At 36.0% G+C, this 20853-nt stretch overlaps 1 protein-coding gene across 2 annotated transcripts in view; it reads left to right on the forward strand.

The window, feature by feature from the left end:
- Positions 1–1372: 1372 nt before the first annotated feature.
- LOC149065464 (myocyte-specific enhancer factor 2-like) overlaps positions 1373–20853 on the forward strand; it is a 210656-nt gene continuing 191175 nt past the window's right edge. Inside the window, exon 1 of one of the 2 annotated variants that reach the window (XM_089253485.1) lies at positions 1373–1432. The gene's annotated coding sequence lies outside the window, so the exon portion shown is untranslated. The remainder of the gene's footprint in view (positions 1433–20853) is intronic. The other variant, XM_089253486.1, reaches the window with a different exon arrangement.

Below are 20853 nucleotides of genomic sequence, written 5' to 3' on the forward strand. Positions count from 1 at the left end.
TGTCGTTATAACGGACTTCTCCATATATATAAGCGGATGTTTTTTTATTACACTCGTTATAACGGACTTTTACTGTATTTTGTTTTAAATTATGAAACAAATCTTCACACGTTGAATGTTATGAAATGACTTAACTTAATGTTACTTAAACAGTCCTAGCTAGAAATTCTATTCATTTATTATAAATAATCTATTTTACGTTAATTAAATGCAACTTACTGTATAAACAAATATCGAGCGTTATACGCAAACGCATACACGACGGGGAGGGCCAGGTAATTAAACAGACCCTGTAAACAGGGACGGGCTTAAGTATTTTGCGGCCCTCTTAAAACAGATTCTGTCGAAACCCTAGGCCATAGGATTAGATATTTGAATTTTAGATCTTAGATGTCTGAATTTCTGGTCTTATGCCGGCATTACACTATAAAAGTTTGATAAAAGTTCGTTTATAAAACTTGAAAATGGCAACCAATAGGCAGATCAATCAAGTTCGCTCGGATGTAACAGATATGCGCATTGGTTACATTTTTCAAGTTTTATAAAATAATTTTTATCAAACTTTTATAGTGTAATACCGCCCTTAGATGACAATAGGCCTTAGTTTTGGACAATATTTTAAACTATTGCTTTGTTACGTCAAAATGTAAATTGAAGTCATTTTTTTAAAGTTAAAATGTGTGTTAAAATTTATCGGCCCGGTGCGGCCGTGCCCTTCGCACCTGTTAAATTCCGGCTCTGCCTGTAAATATTTAGTGGGTTTATTCATTGTTATATATATTACAAATATATAAAGCAAAAAAAAAAGATATAAAATCGATCCCGAGCTTTTAGGCAAGACGCCGAAAGCCTTCCCCTACAGATATCATTAAAAACCCACAAAATTCTTTTTTCAACCGACTCAATTAAGTCACCGAATTAATTAAGTATAATATACAACGTGTATATATAAGTTACTTACAACACCTATAAAATTCCGAAAAACACACATTATAAAAAAAAAAACCCCGCCAAACCATTGATAAAGCACGTTATTTGGCGTTCTTATTTGTTTTTGCCTCAGCTGACATTTATTGTTATTATTATTTTACTTCTTCTTCGTTCCTCTCTGGGATGCTTTCGGACGTCAAATAATCGCGAAGAAAAAAAAAAAATTTGCAAAAAATTATAATATTCTCAACGACGACAAATATAGCTGGACATAATCAGGAACGAGATAATAAACACAAAATAATCATTTTTCGATCCGGATCGGAGGCTTATTGGCGGGACTATGTTCTATCGGGTTTTGTATCAATCCGCGATCAGGTGTAGGGCCGCTTTTTTTTACGTTGAGAATGATTTTCTAGTGAGGGACGGCCGTATTTTGCTTCGGGCTTAGTGTTTGCTGAGGATGCACCAAAAATAGGTGCGTTTTTTTGAACATACCAAGGTAAGACACGTTTTTTTTTTTCACTATTATTATTATTCCTATTTTTATCTCGTTTAATGTAAAAATAGAACGCTCGTAGAGAAAGTTGGAATAATAACACGCTCTTCAAATAAGAAATTGGTTTTTGTTTTGGTAGGTAAATGGTTTCATTTTTCACCACGAGGAGAATATCTGAGAAAACCACATGGTTTGAAAAATTTTCCCGCTTCATATGACATACGTATTTATTAATTATTAATTTCTTTTAATTGTTATTGTTTTCTTTTATCCGCGATAGTTATTGATTTCTTCTTTTAATCGATCAAAAATTTGTGATCGATGAATTCTTGTTTTCTAAAATATTTTTAGACTTTGACTTGAAGTCCAAGGCCAGACAGATATAAGAAATGTGTTTTTTTGTTATTATTATTTTGTAAATTTTATCTGTCTATTCACTGTCCGTGATATTTATTGGTATCGAAAATATTTTGCTGGTTTTTTTTTTGTTGGTTTTTATTTTTGGTGAGCATGAAAAAATGGTGTTTAGGAAAGAGTGTGTGATCCGTGAATGTGTTCTCTTCCGCTTAGCAATTATTATACGGTTGTTAAAAAGATCTTGATAGAGGAAAAAAGAAACTTCCAAAAAACGACAAAAGAATCGAAAAAAGAATACAAATTATATACTTTCAGTTCAAGTCCGTGATGGGTTTCGTTTCTCAATGCGTTTGGATAATTTACTCGTATCTTTCATTTACCGGGAATAGTTTTTATTCTATTTATTTTCCTTGATTTGAGTATATTCTTATTATTACTAACCAAGTGAGGACATTTTTAGAAATTTTAATAAATGAATGGACGAAAGATATGCGTGAAAAAGTGATTGTCTGCTGTAAATAAGACCATCGTTATATGATAAATTTATCATTTTATTGAAAAACACAGAAAATATTAAAATTGATATCTATTTTGATGGGTGATTGTAGGAATATTTGCGTATTAATTATTGAAATTTATACATAAAAATGGTTAATGGAATTAAAAAAGTTTGTGGAAGGTGTGAACCGATTCCAATCAGAATTAAGAACTACATTGAAGTTTTGAGGGGTTTTTTAGGCTCAAGAATTTTAGCAGCTGCTGGGTCTTATAACATATTTAAAAACTTTCTATAACCACAGGGAAAAGTTGAAAATCTACTGGAACGTTCGGCCTGGATTTTATCGTAATAGATGATTTTTGAATATACATACGGGGTTTCAATATTGCTGATAAACAGTAGAGTTTTAAATTTTTATGATATTTTTAAAAATGTGATGATCTGAAAACGTTTAGAAAAATGTGTTCGAGATTTAAGGGGATGAGGTTTTAAGTGAATCAAAAGTTCGGTGGAATTTTGCGTTTTAGATCTGGGAATATGAAGTTGAAAGATGAGTATCGGAACGGATGACCTGTCGCAGTGGATGTCGATGTCCTTAGTCGGAATTCGAAGAAAACGTAAATCGAAATGTAGCAAAGATTCTAGACATTCCCTAAAGTACATGATTCACAAATATCACGTGATATTCCGGTGGATCCTTCATAACAGACACGCCATTAGCGGACACCTCCATCAACGAGCACTTTTGAAATATCTGGAATGGATTTCGCCATGTACAGTTTTTCCTGGGCACTCCCCGATAGTTGACAAACATTTCAGTCCCGTGGTATTCATTATTAAGATGTTCCACTGTATTAGCGGAAAAACTGTAAGGATCTGTATGTATAGCTTCTGAAATGCACCGGAGAAAGACAAATTTTTTTAGGACCCTAATTCTATATGGTCACCTAAAATAAATACTATATGATAGGCTGGGATATTTTAGCCACAAACACATTTAATCAAATCGATCATACTGACAAGACACCGCACTGTCACTTCCATTTTTCTTTTCCTCCTATCAAAATTCTTTGTATGGAAAATTCCTCACTGAAGTGATGCTGTCAAAAACTACATATATATAAACCATTTATCTCTAAACTATTGAAAAACACAGGAAAAATTGTGTAAAATTGAAAGTAAACAAATTTAATGTATTTAGAAGAATAGAAAGTGTGTTAACCCTCTATAGTTCACCCCAATAAAAGCATATTGAAAAGAAGATATTTTTACAAAAACGGATGTAAATTAGCACTGTTAGCATATTCTTAATTAAAACAATACATCAACTCAGCAATTTAATTAATTAGAGTGGGTTGTTTAATTAGCTAAAACAGTTAATTAAGTGTAAAATATACACACAGTTTGCATCTATTTTACTCTGTCTTCTATAAACAGATAAAATCTTGTTTTGAATAGTTGTTTCCTGGAATTTTATTTCCGATTCCCTCAATTAGGTGCGGTTCTATAAATCTCTGTACACATAAAATTCAGCAGCTATTAAAAAATGACACCAACAAGGAATCACCTCTTCCTAAATAAAAAAGTATCGCACTTATATATAGCTTTATTTTGTATTGGAAGAAGACACTTTCTAAAACACCAAAAAAATATAAGAAAAGGAAATTAGTATAAAAAGGGTTTTTTTCACCATGTATATGTTACTGAGAAAGCCCGAAGGGCGGCCAATTCACGACGGGCTGGCTACTTCGCGAATTGGCCAAAGTTCGAATTGCAGAAATGATCCGGACTTTAACCGGCCGTTTCGCGAAGTGGGCCCTGGCCATAGATTGATGTGCTAATGCAAGGCGGCCCGGTAGGAGCCAAATCCATTTTTTTTAAATCGCCGACGTATGATACATGTCTATATATATAGCAACTGTATTGGATTTGCTCCATGTGACGAGAGAAAAAACTATAAAAATGATCATATAAACACATAGTCTTTTTGCCAAATTTTGGAGAAAAAAAAAAATTACCGCATCGTGACTGCGGTCTGATAGGTTGCCATAGCTAACGTGGATATATAGTAATTATCACGAAAAAATACGCCAACTTGACGATGATCCCGAATCATGTCTTTTGTTATCGGACTTTGGCCAGGGATCACCGGCCAATGTCCAAAATTCAGACATTTGCCGAGACGATAATTAACGAAATTGGCCAATTTGAGAAGTGGCCGGCCCCGTCGCGAATCGGCCAATTTCGGGCTTTGGCAGTAACATATGTTCAAATATACACCGGACCTTAGAGGATTAAACTTTGCTTTGCTTCGCTCAAAAGCTTACAGGAAAAACATTCGTACGGCTCAATACATAAATAATTATCTATCAGCTTAAGGAATTATTGCTTTTGCAGAATAACTCATCCTTAAAAACCACGAAAATCTCTTTCCGAATCCTATATAAAATTGTCACTCTTTCACCTTATACATTTTTTTCAACTTTCTTTATGTTAACCAAAGACGGTAATTATTATGCGTTTTTGAGATAGCGGCAAGAGATCAAGTGTGTGTTGTGATGTGACTTATTATGTCGAATTAAATTAAAAGATCAGATAGAGATATCATTCTTAATGGAATAATTTGTTTTCTTTTTCCCCAAGTGATACATATAATTTTCTCGAGAGAGAGAGAAAAAAAAAAACCTGGTTCTCCAGGATAAAAAACTATTGGTATGACAGGTTAACTGAAGGTCGTACTATACATGATAAGTATATTAGGGTTATCTAATTGAATAGCTTTTGGAAAAAATTATTTTCCCGCCAGATTGGTCAATTTGTTATCAGCCCTCTCTCTCTAGTCCGTTTCACGATGATTACTTTGGTCTTGATATTTACTAGCAATACGAAGGTCCCATGAAGGTGACACTTTCAATGTGCGTACTGTAAAGATCTTTTGTTGATGATGTTTTTTTTTTTTTGACGGAATCGGGAAACTCCGCAGAATTATGTGACCGTTGCATATCAACAGTGAATGTGAGCGGTATTGCTCTGCAGTTGTAAGAAAAATTGTCGGAAGATGGACTATAAAATACATTAACCAGCGGTGTGTGTATTTCACAATTCTTTTTTTTTACACTTTAAAAGGCATAATAAGTAAATGATAATAATCAACCATGGCACCTAACATTAAACATTTTCCAATTCGGTTAGATTAACAATCATAAAGATAGCTGATGTCAGCAATCGGTAGGAAAATAATTACAATAATCAATAAATTAATCGTCATCCTAAGTGCTTTGATTTTACAATTTTACCTCGAGTTAACGATTTCAATTCGCTCGTATCTCTCGAAGGAAACTTTATTATTTAACTTTCTATGGCCCCGTGTACATTCGAATATGCATGGCAAATAACATGGTGAAAAAAAAGAAAAAGTTACACTAATTTCTTTTCTCTTTTTTTTTTTTGGTATTTTGGAAAATACATCTTTTAGTGCCATTTCAGCATAAAATACAGCTATATAAGCAGATCAATTTTTTTACCCAGAGAGAGTTGATTCCTTATCGGTGTCATTTTTTGAGAGCTCCTGAATGTTCAGAGATTTATAAAATTGCTCCAAATTGAGGAAATTGGAAATAAAATTCAAGGTAACAACTATTCAAATTTGCTAAGCAAGATTGTATCGGTTCATTGATAACAGTAAAATAAAAGCAAGTTGTATATTTTAGTCTTAATTTTAAATCGTAATTAATTAAAAAATCCAGTCTAATTAATTAAATTACTGTGTTGATGTATTGTTTCAATTAAAAATATACTAGCAACACCAATGTACATCCGTTTCTGTGAAAAAAAGTTCAATACTTTTTTGAACCATAGAGGGTTAAGCTTAGAAAGATATGTAATATCCGTTATACCTCCTCTAAGGGGTTAAGTGCTTTGATTTTACAATTGTACTTCGAGTTGCAATTTTAATTAACTCGTATCTCGAAGGAAAATTTCCAATTAAAAAAATAATAAATATCTCCAATTCTTCCCATTCCACTACTATATTAATAATCTTATAAAACGGAAACATTTTTATACATATTTTTACTCGTTATTCAAGGATATCAATTAATAAGTTTTTGTTCGTTTAAAAATGTCTAACAACATAATTAGTTTAAATTCATATAAATTACGACATTCTCGTACTACGCATATCCAATTCCCGTCAAGGACAAATATTGCTAAATACAGGGATCGATAATAACAATAATAATAAAATAAAATAAAATAAAAGTATTAAATGTTGACGAGACAATTTTAGCGCTCGCCCATCATGCTGTCTAAGATAGACAATAAGGCATTAAGTGTAAACACGATAAAAACATAAAAATGGCCGATTAATCCGTGAAGTTGGCATTCGTATAACCTTAAGAAGACTTATTTCTTCAAGATTTTGGTTTCTAGATATTTATTCAAAGTATAAGACCCTAATAGAGAGCTTTGACCGTAGGATATCTAAAAAGAACGAGTCGAGTCTCAAATTTGATCTCGTTTATGTCTATGCACTTTATGAAAATTCACGCACTGCTTTCACAAGTTCATTGCCAGTTCTTAGATTTTTTTATGACATACTCATAGGAAAAAGATAGTTTAGATATAATACATATTAGATAACGTATGATATATATTTATTTTATTTTTTTTCTTGCCTTCTCTGGTTTTGGCCTTCGTCCTTTAACCCTTTCCCATTTGTGGCTTGATAAGATTAGGAAGAAATCAGAGCTTTGATGAAGGATGTAGTGTTGTTTCTTGTTTGTTATTGCACTTTGTCGTGGGACATGCGTTCCGTTGCTATTTGTCTGTTTTATTTTATTTTTTTTTATATTATTAATGATGTCAACGCATTTTTTTTTGTGTGTGGGTAGTGTTGGTTTTGCATTTTCATACCTGATAATATTCAAATAAGTCTTCAATTTGTCCGATAATAAACAGTCTGTTCTCTAAAAAATGGTTAATTGCGGAAGATCTTCTCGAATAGGAAGCTTGAGGATTTTACGTGATGTTCGATAAATGTCGTCGTAAAATAAAAATATTAAAAAATATTCCACGTACGTACTAAATGAAATAAAATAAAAGAGCACCAGAGTGTTGTCACGTGACGGTGTTTATGCAGCTGGTCTGGGCCACGCTTGTTAAGTACTGTGTATTTTATTGCTTTGGTAGAAAGATTGGTATCGCGTCTCAACTACCGTTGGGACGCATGCTTTGTAGCCTTGTAATCTCTATAACAATAATAAATGTTAGTCGAGTATGGAGAACGCGTGTGTATAGAAAATAATTCACGCTATTGAATGATATTGAGCATCTTTGTAGAATTTAGCTTGTTTGGTAACAAAAACGTCATCTACACGGCTTTTTTGACAGCTATACACTAGAAAATAGTTTATTAATGATGCCACCGGATTTTTTTGAGGGTAGTGTTGATTTTGAGTTTTCGTACCTGATAATATTCAAATGTATATTATCAAAATGTATATAATAATAATAATGCTTCAATTTGTCTGATAATAAAGAGTGTCTATTTTCTAGGAAATGGTTAATGACGGAAGAACTTTTCTCGAATAGGAAGCTTGAGGGTTTCGCGTGATGTTCAATAAATGTCACCATAAAATAAAAATATTAAAAAAATGTTCCAAGTACGCACGAAATAAAATGATATGAAAGCACCAGTGGTGGCACGTGACGGTGTTTATGCAGCTGGTCTCAGTCGCGCTTATTAAATAATGTATCTTATTACTTTGGTGGAGAGATTGGTATCGCGTCTCAACTACTGTTGAGACTGTTTTTGCTTTGTAGGCTTGTAATCTCCTTTATTATAAATGTTAGTTGAACTACGTGTGTATACAGAAAATAATTCACACTAATGAACGATATTGAGCATCTTTGTGGAATTTAGCTTGTTTGGTAGAAAACGTTATCTGTACGGCTTTTGACAGCTCTACGCTAGAAAATGTTTTTTAATGTTGCGTAAAGATTTCTGATTGTAGCAAAAGTGATTGGCACGATGTCTGATCAAAATCGTGAATGTGATAAAGTATCTTAAACTATCATATAGAATTCGTTTTGGGTGACCAAAAATAAATGGGTCCTATATATTTCAGAAGTATACCACACTTATATACTGTATAATATCGATCTATAAAGTTTTTCGATGACTAGTCACGAAATGTTTTTGAATTTGGAAATATCTTCCAATCTCTGCCAAGTTCCGAGTAGTGAAAATTTTTATTTTATCTATATCCACCTTTAAAACATCGTCTTCAGCTGCAACAGGTCAACCATCTTGATATTACAGATTGAAATTTCCAGATTTAAAATTTAGCTAAACCGTCAAACTCTTCATTTACGTAAAACATAATTTAAATAGACTTGATGCCATCTGTAAAACTTTGAAGAACATTATTACTTCATTAAAAAAATAATAATAATGCTTAACACAGCAAGTCTTAAATTTCAATTATCATATTGAACATAAAAGCCAGACTGGACATCCCAATAGATTTTGAACCTCCCCACTTGGCCACAAAATGTTTGTTTTAATATTATGACACAAAAAATTAAAAAAATATCATCTACTATAAATGCTGAAAACTTTTAGAACGATCTAATAATAATTATCGAAGCTGATGGTAGTTTCATATTTAGATTTAAAGCGAAGTATGAATCTTCCAACATGTGTTGATCAAATAACACCCATCGTCACATAATTTCTGAGAAAATCACTATTTTCCTCAGAGTGTAAATCTGTCTTGATATCATAAATACATTTTAAATTCAACCTTTGATTTCTTTGTCTTTCGAATAGCCGCTTCTCAGTTACCAAATGGAATTCTCAGATCTAATTCGCCTGATTATTATTATGCATGGTTTGTGGTATTTTTGGGTTTTCCGGCTTATCATCGATGTACTAGCGTTTATTTCTGGGAAATATTGTGGTTTTCAACATGTTGCCACAATAAAAAAGCTTGCTTATTCATACACATGCTACATATGATATATATAATACCACCCATAGCGATGAGTACAGGGTCTAAATAAAGTAATTCATTCAATACTGAATTATTACGTAGAACCAACGTAATCTTAATGTTAGTTTCGGTTTCTTAAATATCCCATGACAAAATAAGTTCCATTATAGTGTTACAACAATCTACCATAATGAGATGTCATATTCAATAATGGCAATATTCTTGGTAGAGTATAATAAAATAAAATAAAAAAATCCATTAAGTTATAAAAGGGGCGTCATCATGATGTCTTAAGTGCCGTGAGCATAAACTGATGTCGGTTGGTTTTTTTTCAATAATTATTATCTTTGATTTGCATTTATTCTAAACGAGTGAGTATCGATCACCATCATCTTTATATGGTACCTGGGAAGTGTGCGTATGTATTTTCTTGAAAGAGGATCGTGGCCTTAATACGCCTTATGATGTGTTGCGTGCGTTGATTGCACTCTCCTTGCCCTTTTTTTTCCTCTCACATTGCTGGTAGCCTTTTCCAAGAGGTAAATTACAGTGCACTTGATTCTTCATCTTTTTATTATTATTATCACTATTATTATTATAACCCAGCTACCGAACTAGAAGGCGTGGAAAATGCACATCACGTCGTCTTTGGAACTGGCCAAATGCCAAACACCAACTTGGATGGACCCTTTCACTTGTATTTTAGCCGATATCGCTTTTTAGTGATTAGCTATCAGTGCTCAGACATACACAGTACATATATCCGTGGTACTCTTTTCTCACCCTTTTTTTAATTTTTTCCTTTCGAAATGGAAAATCCATTTTTCAGTATTAACTGAGGTGTGTATGGGTACGATATGAAGCTGGTAAATACAGTCAAACTTAGTTATAACGACACCTCAGCTATAACGTCAATAATTGGAGGTCCGGACTGACTTCCCATACAGAATAATGTTAATTAATCTTGCTTATAATGTCGATGAAGCACCACAAACTCGGATGTAATGACACATTTCTCTTCGCTTTTGCTTCCGTTTTTTATGGTGTCTTTAGTATTCCTGTAATTCTTAGAATTACAGGATTTTACAGCTCATCACTTGAAATTAATGTTCGTTTGTTGTTCTAGTGATGCCTAATGTTGAAAAAAAGATTTATTATAGAAGTTCGACACTCCGACTTGCTGCTCATTCGCATGACCCAAAAACATGACGTCTTATTTTCCCGTAATTTTGCCCTTCTTGACGTTTATAAAAATGCCCCGTTTTCCCTGTTTTTTATAACGAAACTTACTTTAATTTTAATCTTTACTAGAATCAGGGTTTTATAAATTTATGAAGGTAATTTGCATAATTTATCAATTGTGTCATAGGGAATAAGCCGTAATATTAATATACATACATCTCACATATATATTTTTGAAAAATTTCAATTTTTTTTCCTCCCGTTGAATACGTTTTAAATCATTGCAGGCTTGCAATAGCACAGTATTTCTCGCCAAGGGTAATAAATGAACAATATTTTTGGCAATTTCACCGACAGTTTTAAATACTGTATGTCGTATTTTGACCCCGTTTCCTCCATCAAGCATGTTTACCTCGATCAAAGTGAAATAACTTCATGCAAAATAGTATTTTATTGCACCTCTGATTACATTTCTCTTTAAAAAAAATTCTTGAAAACTTCAACCTCGGTTTTAATGACACCTCGTTTATAACAACAAGAATTCACGAATCTTCAATGTCGTTATAACTGAGTTTGACTGTAATAATTGTTAGAGTGGTTCGTAGCTATTGATCTAAAGTCGTGTTAATATCCGAAACCCTACATTTTTAGGTAGTAGCTGTTGTTGTTGTTGTTCGCATTCTTACGCTTGAGGCTTCTACTATGCTAGGGATACAAAAAAGAAGGCTCAATTTGGCTGCTTCTTTTTTTTATTTTTTCCAACAGGTTCTTGTAGGACATAAATATGTGAGTCAATATTTGTGGTGGACTTTTCGAGTCAGGTTATGTAAATGACAGGACGTGCGCTGGTAAGAAATCATCTGGTTTGTATGTTGCTGTGTGGTGGGATATGCTTTCGCAGACTCTGGTTTGGCTTGTACCTTCCGCGATTCAATAGTCGCTGGTAATTGATATTAATCGAGGTCGAAAGTTATTAGGATTCATCATTAAGTTGGTAGCCGGGCTCATTTAGCTTGCCTGGGAAGTTTCTTAATGATTGGTGTTCGGTGGATTAAATATGCGGAGTTCCGAGATTTTGGAGAACATCAGTCTCACCGTGGACCATCTCTTGGAGATGGTTCGTACGGGTTCTGAGAGATAGATGAATTGGAATGGAGAGAGAGAGAGAAGAGAGATTCTCCATAGCGTTGTCCACTGGGACGTGATCTGAGGTATAATGCGAAAAAGACGATTCTCATACTATCAGACCAACAATAACACCCGACTAAATAATAGAAGGGATTCTGTCTATTGAAGGAACTCTCGGATATGTGTTGCACGTTTCGGATTTATATATATATATATATATATATATGAAGAGGACGTTGGCCTTGTCTTGTATACATCGATATCGTGCAGCACAAATCGATGTACGCGCAACAGTCTAATGAATATATCCGTAAACTAATTTCTGATTTCTTTTAGGATAAAATGTATTGATAAGAACACTTTGTAAGAAAACTTTGGCCGTTATTGGACGTTGCTCAATATCCCCCAAAGTGTTTTTAGCAACCGTAAACCACTGTTAGTATTTTTTCAATTTAAAATTATACTCAACGGAAAAGAATCGTGAAAGTAAGTTCTTATACTATATAAACAGTGAAAGTGACAGGTAAAATAAATTCTTCTATTTACTATTCTGATTGTTTGTAGAGTTTAAGAACTTAGTTGAAGCAAAGTTTGGCATGAGCTTAGTAGTTTTCGGGAATGAGTATCAATATGTAGAAAACTTATATTTTGAATATAATAAATGTTAGAAATGTGTCTTTGCATTTCACTTGTCCACATGTTTCTCCATGATCTTTCTACAAAATGTTAGCGTCTATACTCTTAACGGTGACGATGTCCATATTCAGCTTTTTCAAAGTGTGCGAATTGATTTTATATAGGCCCAGAATCTGTTAAATATCCAGATGCAAAATAGTCCCAACCGTTATGATCTTGTTGGTCACAGCTATTTAGAGATGTTTCTATCGTCGAAAAATTTCTTAGGTGGAAACAGCTCGCAATATTTTCAAGGAAATCTATGAAGCTGCTGGACAATAAATCTTGATAGGCTTCTACACCTAATTATCCGGTTTGCAGCTGATTACACTAAACAACAAATTTTCACAGTTTCTACATCCGAAACAAAAGTAGTAATTTCTTATGCAATTCGGTGTCCTGAACACGAATTTAACCATAAAAAGAGCTAGATTGGCTACGGTTTTCTCTGAAATCGTACATTTAATACATATATAATAGCACAATATAATACACTGAAACACAACATAAGTATATAGAAAACCAAATATATCTACAGAAAAAACACAAATATACAGAACCTTCACCACTATAGAAAGGCACAACATTAATATATACATAGAATTACATGACAAATACTTCATTTATTCGGCGTTTGAGACGTTACTTCGTTTTGCATTACGGTTGTACTGGACACATTAGCATCTCTTACAATTGTCCAACACTGGTCAGCAGGCATAGAAGGTGACCATTTTATCTGGTAACGTTGTTCTATGAGGGTTTTTTTTTCTTACCATTTTTTCACCATATAACAACACTCGTAAAGCACTTTTATCTGTTAACATAGTAATATCTCAAAAACAAGAGCCAATATAGCTATTTCATTGTGATATTTGTATTCAGCAGGTCAAAATCAATCGGAATTGTATATTATCATGTCAGACGCAATTCCATTGTTGTCCAGTGTTATTAGCTAGCCTTGCCTTGACGTGAACATGCGTATTTTCGTAAGATGCAGTAATCACAAAGTAATCACTCGACAAAGAGATGCGTCTTGTAAGAGCTTTGTGTTCTTTGGCTACAGACCATATCCATGAAACCATATCTTTAAAAGACAATGATATAAAATGGTATTAATCCCATGTATTATGTAAAAAAAATGAATTCGATTAGGTATTTATCGAATTTTAAATTGAACTGTGCGTATAAGAGTGAAAATCCGCAATTACCAAATGAAAGTAAAAGTTATGGGCTGCATATTTGGATCAAGACATATTTTGGTACGTGTTTAAATCTTTATTGTTATTTTATACGATATAAAACCTTCTTATTTTCGAATATCGGACAAAATCCTATAAAATCTATCTATGCATAATATAGCCCGACTACATACACACGTATACTATACTTTCATTATACGTCGATTCAGCGGGTAATTCTATGGCGGGCGTCACAATACGACGCGGAGGAGCTGCAAAAAAATTCACAGTGGGTACCACAGTGAAAGTGTTTCTACGGTGGAGGTCAAGGGCAAGCATACAATCCAATTGTGCTATCAAGAACCCCTGGGGTGGACTAGTTTTTAAATCTTTTTTTTTTTTTCGCCCATCTCCCTACCTTTGCTTATCCATAAGCTAAATCACTTACATGCAGGAAGGAGCTAAAAAACCTTTTGACAAAGGTGAGCACATATATAATATAAAAGGTGGCTTGTGGCCCTCTCTCTGGAACGTCGGTCGGTCGGACCTTGGAGCAGATGTTGTCGTCCTCGTCCAACAGTGGGAAGTACGAGTTCCCTCTGAACTCCATAGGGTTCAAAACACCCTACGAAGAAGCAAAAACATTTCCTACCTATTTCCTGTATATGAACTGGACATACAGTATAAGGTCTATGATGACTAAAATTTCTCAACTGGTGGACCGCGGCAGCTTCAGTAAACAGTGTCGCAAGATGGTTCTGAGGAGCCGTTTCTGCACTGTTTCGTAACTTTTTTTCTTAATAAAGTGTGTGAAATTGGGGTATTTATATTTTTTGTCCGTGCCCCACCCCCAGGTCCTACTCAAATCTTTACCCTCCATGCAAGAAAATGACATCTTTCAGTGGGCCTAGCGGCGTGTTTACCGGAGGGTTAGGGGGCAGACTAGGGTTTTCCAACCGGCGTTCCGTGAGAGCTTTTTTGGGGTTCCGCGGAATAAAAAGGGACGGAACCCCTGGTAGCTTCAAAAATTTTCTTGTTACTCTGTTTCACCCGAAGCAATTTTTTTTCATTTCTGTTGAGAACGGGTACTCTAAAATAATTTAGAGAAAATATTGGGGTAATCGACCAATTGGAGACAAGCAATATTCGTGCTGGCTTCTTTCTTCCTATTCTCGCTAATAACCGAATATTGTGAAAAAATAATTCTGCCCCGGAAAATATGGTCACACTATGTGTAACTCATAAATATAGGCCTATATATATTTTGACACTTTTATCTACTGCAAGTGAGGATTCTTGTTTCGCAGAGCGAATGCGGACTTTCAGGACACCCTGTATGTTGAAGAAATATTGAAAATTTGTTAAGGGTTCCGCGGAATAGCTTCGTTACCATCAGGGGTTCCGCGTGAGCTTTCACGTTGGAAAACCCTGGGGTAGACAAGCGCAGAGCGGAAAGTTAGGAAGAGGTGGCAAATTTTAAAGACTAGTTGCCAAGAATATCAAATTAGAATGAAAGAAGAGCGGAAAATTTGAATAGCCCGCAGATGGCAAAACAATAAATCCAAGTCTTGGGTGGTCCCGCTTGATATTATTAATTTCCAAGTAAATTTGTGGTGTAATTTGATTTTTTTTTTAGACACCTCCATTCTCTTCGGCTAAGAGACCTTTCTGCCTCTTCTTCGGGAGTTGACTTAAGCGTAGAGCATGGGTTTCAAATTCACCTACCCGCCGCCATAGTGGTGGTTGGCTGAAGTTGGTTTTCTGTGGTTCCCAACTTTGAGACGCGAATGTGAGCCTGTCTCCCCGTTAAAAAGTCTCACCACAGAGAGCAACAGGCCTACAACAGTACAAATATTCAAACATCACACTTCACTCAGCATTTGCAATATGGATGTGCACCACTAAAAATTCACACACAACACTATATACGCACTCAGACTGTTAGGTAAACATACACTTCCGGCACAACTCAATCGGTAGTAAATTGCCCATGGCGATAGACCGGACTTGTGCTGAGTTTAAAAGAAAGATAGAAAGGGTTTCTAATTCGCATTCCGCGCGTTTTTCTGGGGTTCCACAGCATCAAATGCTGTCAAAATTTTCCATTCGTGGTGCAATTAAAGATATACATTATAGAAATATTGATGTTTGTGTTTGGATTCTCCGAAAAACAGTATATTGTAATCATCAAGGGATCCACGAGTACTAAAACGCTGGAAATCAGGGCTGGACACATCTCCAAAAATTTACTCGCCCGACTTTTAATAACACATCCATAAATGAATATTTTGCATGCTAGCGTCATGCATGTGGTTTAAAAAAAATTCATTCCCGGTCAAAATTTTTACATACCCGGGCATGTCGGGCCCTGTTGGAAACCATTGACTTAAGAATATGGGGCGGTTTCCGTGTAGTGTTGGTCAGTATGCTACTAATACCTCCCGTACGCTCCAAGTCCGCAAGAATAATCCCTACAAAACTTAAATGGAGGCATTTTATGGTGCCACGATTTTTTACGGATGAAAATAAAATGACTATAGGACACTGATTACCCAAAGGGTGTGCCGCAACACTTTATGCGGACATCTAAGTGCTTCGATGTTTGTCAGACGATCAGTAAATTAGTAAAATGTTTGTGAATTTCTCAGAAATTATCCACCATGGCTCCGTCATGGTCACTTTTACCATCGGGACATTGACACAAGGGTTATGGACACTGCGTTGTCTATTAGTGCTTCTCCACCTTGATCCCGTGTTTTAGTTTACTTACTTTCCGAGGTTCATTATTCCAGACGAAATTGTTGTGACAACACACCTTCCCGGAAGTTTTGCTGGTATGAGAATTATTCACTTTCGCTTTCGTTGTGAATATGTCTCAGAACTTGTTATACATTTCCGGTGTCCCATGGTGGATAATGTGATAGCATGTGCTTGTGAAAGTAAAGTCTGTGACGGGGAGGGAGAAAGATCGAACCGCCCTTTACTTTAAGGGTGTTTTGTGGTGAAGGGAACCCAAGGAGAAGAAGATACAACAGTCGACTACCTTCGAATCAACAATAGGAAAAGAGAGAGCAGAAAAAAAACCACCATGGGGGTCAAAGTTCATGGTCGTTGTTTCCGGGGACCCTTGCTTACTTTTCAATATACCTTGAAATAAGTATAAGATTTTACCGTCACTGAACCAGCATATTCAATCACCCAGGGGATAATAATCTTCCTTCTAAAGACAAGGGAAGCCCTCTGAAGAAACATAACACGACAATCGTCTATATCCCGGAAGGGTTACTACTACAGACATTTTGGACAAATTAGAGATTTATAAATCAGCTTGCCATTTTGTCGAATCTTGTTTTTTTAGATTCTATGGGACATCGAGGGGATAAAAAAGACCTTGAGGAGGGTCGGGGTTCCGACAGAAGCATCTTGTTGGTCTTATAAGGTTGCTTTTTTATCTTGTGGGAGGGGTCCGATGGCCACACCACCACCGCTTTAGCAGAGGGGGGGGGGATGTATGGATGGCATTTTTAGGGGTTGTTGGCACCACGAGAAGTACAAAACAGTCTGGTTCGGACCAGGTGTTCTTTACCAGTAGTTTCCGGTAGCCTGTCAATAGGAACTTTCTCTGTTGGTGGTGATTCGTTTGTGTTTAGATTTTTCGTAAGTATGTACCGGCCCACGATATAAGAAGGATTCTTTCTATTCATATTTGCAGATGTTTAGTTGATCATTCAAACTTCGATGCTTACCTACCTGTATTATAATATGTACGGTGTTAATAATTGTTTATCTCTATTGGACGAGATGAAAAATCTTGTCTCTTGGAAGTTCTGACTTTTCGATTGTACTAAAGCAGAGTTTCTCAACCTTTTTTGTTTTGAGGACCAGTAGAAAGCTGAAAAAATTCGATGGCCCACTAACTCACTGAATAAGGGTCTAATTTTTTCATTTCAACCCACGTGAATATGACATTTTTGTGGCATGTAAAATTTTTTTCTATTGAATTATTTTTATTTAATTAAATTATATTTCCACGTCTGTCTGCGGACCACTTGTCGAATCCTCACGAACCACCTCTAGTCCGTGAATCATAAGTTGAGAAACGTTGAGTACGTCGTTGGGCAATTTGCCTGTTGTGGCGTTGTATTTGTATTTGTATTTAGAGATAAGTTGTCTGTGGAGGAATTTGGACATAATTTGCTTTTTTGTGTTTAGTTTATCGTACTCTTTCGTCTCACAGTAGTAATATCTTAATGGGTGGTATCTCATCGTGCTACCATGGTAGCATTGGGGCCCTGAGTCAAACAAGAACAAAACATCAATAGAAAGTTTTGTTCATTCTAAATTTATAATTTTTCTGTTTTCTTACTTCAATATCCATTTTTAATTGACAATTCGATTCACTGTTTTGCCGCTTAAAGACATTGTTTGTAGAATTTGAAAAGGGTCCCGAAAAGATTTTTGAATTCCGAGGCCCCAAACTTATTAAGACAGCCAGAACTCTGGACAGATAAAATTACCAAACAAATGCATTTCATGTGAATAAAATGGAGCTTTAATGATAATTATTTGTAGATGTTTACCCTTAAAAAAACCCCCAGAAAATTAATTAAAGGGGGCCCACGTTAAAAGGCACGTTGTAGGGCTTTGAGGACCATCAAAATTCATGTCCCAAGTAGCTTTTGCATGGCCTCTACAATGCAATGAGCAGGTCAAAGGGCAGTGGCGGATTGAAGTCGGTCGAGACCCCGGGCGCAAAAGAAAATATTGGGCCCCCTTAAATTAGAAAATAATGTAAAGTTTGAATTTTTTGGAGCCCGGACACGAGCCGTTAAATCCGCCTCTGCCAAAGAGCCCTATTTTAAGATCCAGTGATCGACATTACGTATTTTGAATTTTTTTTAATCCTTGAATTCACCAGAAAATCAATAGGAGTTGCCCGCTGTAAGTCTTGACGTGGAGCAACCAAACATCCAAGCCTAGGAGAGCTAACTAGAAGCTGTGAGAGCCGTGGCTTTCTGTCAAATGTGTGTCTATCTATAAGAAATATAATACATATTTTTCTTATACGAAATCTATACATCGATAGAATTTCACACTGTGGCTTCGCCAATCATTTACAGTAAAAAAATTTAATACGTATAACCAATGTATTTTAATTCCGTTTTAACGTCTCTAATGTTTTACTGTCCGTTGTGGTCGTACTATTCGCACCTGCTCAAGTCCGGCCCTCCCTGAGTAGGTGGGATGCGTTTCAGAACAAACCAGAAATTAGAGTGATAATATAGTGAGATGCTATGAGCTCTTTGCCCAATGAGCTCCATGCGCCCTCGGTGTTTTTACCAAGGGGTCATCCGCTAAGTGCTAAACACAGATATGAAATATAATATCCATATTATCTTGAATGCTACCATTTCTTACAGAAGCCCCTAACAATGTTTCATAGAATCCTGATTGAGAAACGCCGAGTTAGAATTTGATCATTTGATCACTTTTTGTCGCACCACGATCATTTTCTGTACACGAGGGCTGATTAGACCGGGATCTACAATTTCTTGCCGATTCCGAACGGCAGCCTTGTTTTTGTACTCACCTAGTGGTTGGTGTGCTAACCCCTCGGTGTGGGACTCCCTGCGGTAGTAATCTTTTCCTGTGGTCATGTTGCCGTTTCTGTTGTACCCCTGTGTCAGGAAATTTTCTGACAAGGACGAACCGGGTATCGAACTCGTGACACCTCTAAACATTCTTTGGTACTTTAGGCGAGTATCTTATCGACCTGGGCTACCGCGCCCTGAGTTAGAATTTAACATGTGATATTATCTTGACGTCTTTAGTTTCAGGAAGGCCTCGACCTCAACCTTAAATATTATTATTTGTACCAATGTCCGGCTGTTGTCCTTTTGAAAATAAAAGAAAGAAAATGGTGGTGTGCAAAATAAAAATGCAAGAAGAGAAGAAGCAAAAGAAAGTGATCGGCTAGCCCTTGGCTATTGAGGAAAAAACACGTTTAAGAAAGACTGACGAAAATTAAGAGCGAGACCAAAGTGTTCCAAGTTAATGAGAGAGAGACCTGTTTGTCATGGGCCACCATAACAACACTTGCTTGAGCCCCAAGGCTTCACAATCAAAAAAGAAAACCAATAATAATTGTAGGTTTAAGAGAGGAGGGGCCATTCTGTCGTTGACGTCATTGGCACGTAGTGCTTTCTGAGTTTGCATTAAATAATCATTAAGCGACGAATGACTAATCATGTTTGGTGTTAATCATTGTTGGGGCATAAAAAGAAGACATCTTCCAGAACTATGCTAAGTGGCCAATAGACAACTGTCACTGAATCGATTCCAAACAAAACAAAGACGTTTTAATGTAATCAGCCACCTCGTTGGGCATTTTGCCTGTTGTGGCGTTGTATTTGTATTTGTATTTGTATTCTAATCTCTGTGTACTTTCCTTTCTTCACAACTGATACCGTACTATGAGGTAACTAAAAAAAGTTCTCGCCGTTTTCAATCGCCAAACGCGAATAGATATGCAGTAAATGCACACACCATTAGCCCTTAAAGTTATTTCCATCGGCATCCAACAACTTTTGCCACCATACCTTCAGCTGCGCAATGCCCTGATGGCAAAAATCGGAGGTCTGTGCTGCAAAGACTTCCGTATGTTCCTTCCTGTTTGTGAAGGATTTCATATGAAGATGGTTGTTTTTTGGGAATAAAAAAGGTAATAAAAAATATACTGGGGTGCAGGTTTGCATGTTGCACACGTTTCAGCTTCTGCGAATAACAAGTCTACGGCACATGGGCGGCGATACGGGGGGGGGGGGAAAGGGCATCGGGAGCGTCAAAGACGGAGCTGACTGATCTAATGTTTTTGGGTTTATATGAACTGACATCATCATCATGCTTCCCCCCAGCAATCATCATCGTGCCCACCCCCAATCTGCTCCTGTGCTATGGCGATGGTTTGTTGTCGCTAAGAGTTTCTACCAACGGGTCAAATCATCACTGCAGACCTACACCCGCAACCGTCGGAACGTGTGAAACAGACACTGAAGCAGAAGGAGCCGCAACAGCATTTGTTAATAACAAAGGTGTATTGCTTCCTTATGACAATGCTCTTTTGCGGGTGGCCAACGATACCTTACACCTTTACAGCAACTTCGCTGAAAGGCACTGATTCCACGGATCTTATGCGCCCCAATAGATTATCCTATTCATTTCTTGCACATTGAGTGACCACCTTCATGTGAAATTCTTCGAAAATGAAGTGGACTTGCGACCGGTACTAGTTTTTTGCCTAAGACAATTGGTTTTTGCTGCCAAGGATTTCGCAGCTTGTGCCACATTTTTACAAAAAGTGCAAGGGAGTATTTAGAGGGCTTGAGGGTATTTGACATTTACTATAGAGAC

This window comes from Pholcus phalangioides, unplaced genomic scaffold (assembly GCF_987345545.1).
Source record: "Pholcus phalangioides strain wild (caught in Gottingen) unplaced genomic scaffold, Ppha-v1.0 ptg000039l_1, whole genome shotgun sequence".
Classification (NCBI taxonomy): Eukaryota; Metazoa; Arthropoda; class Arachnida; order Araneae; family Pholcidae; genus Pholcus; species Pholcus phalangioides.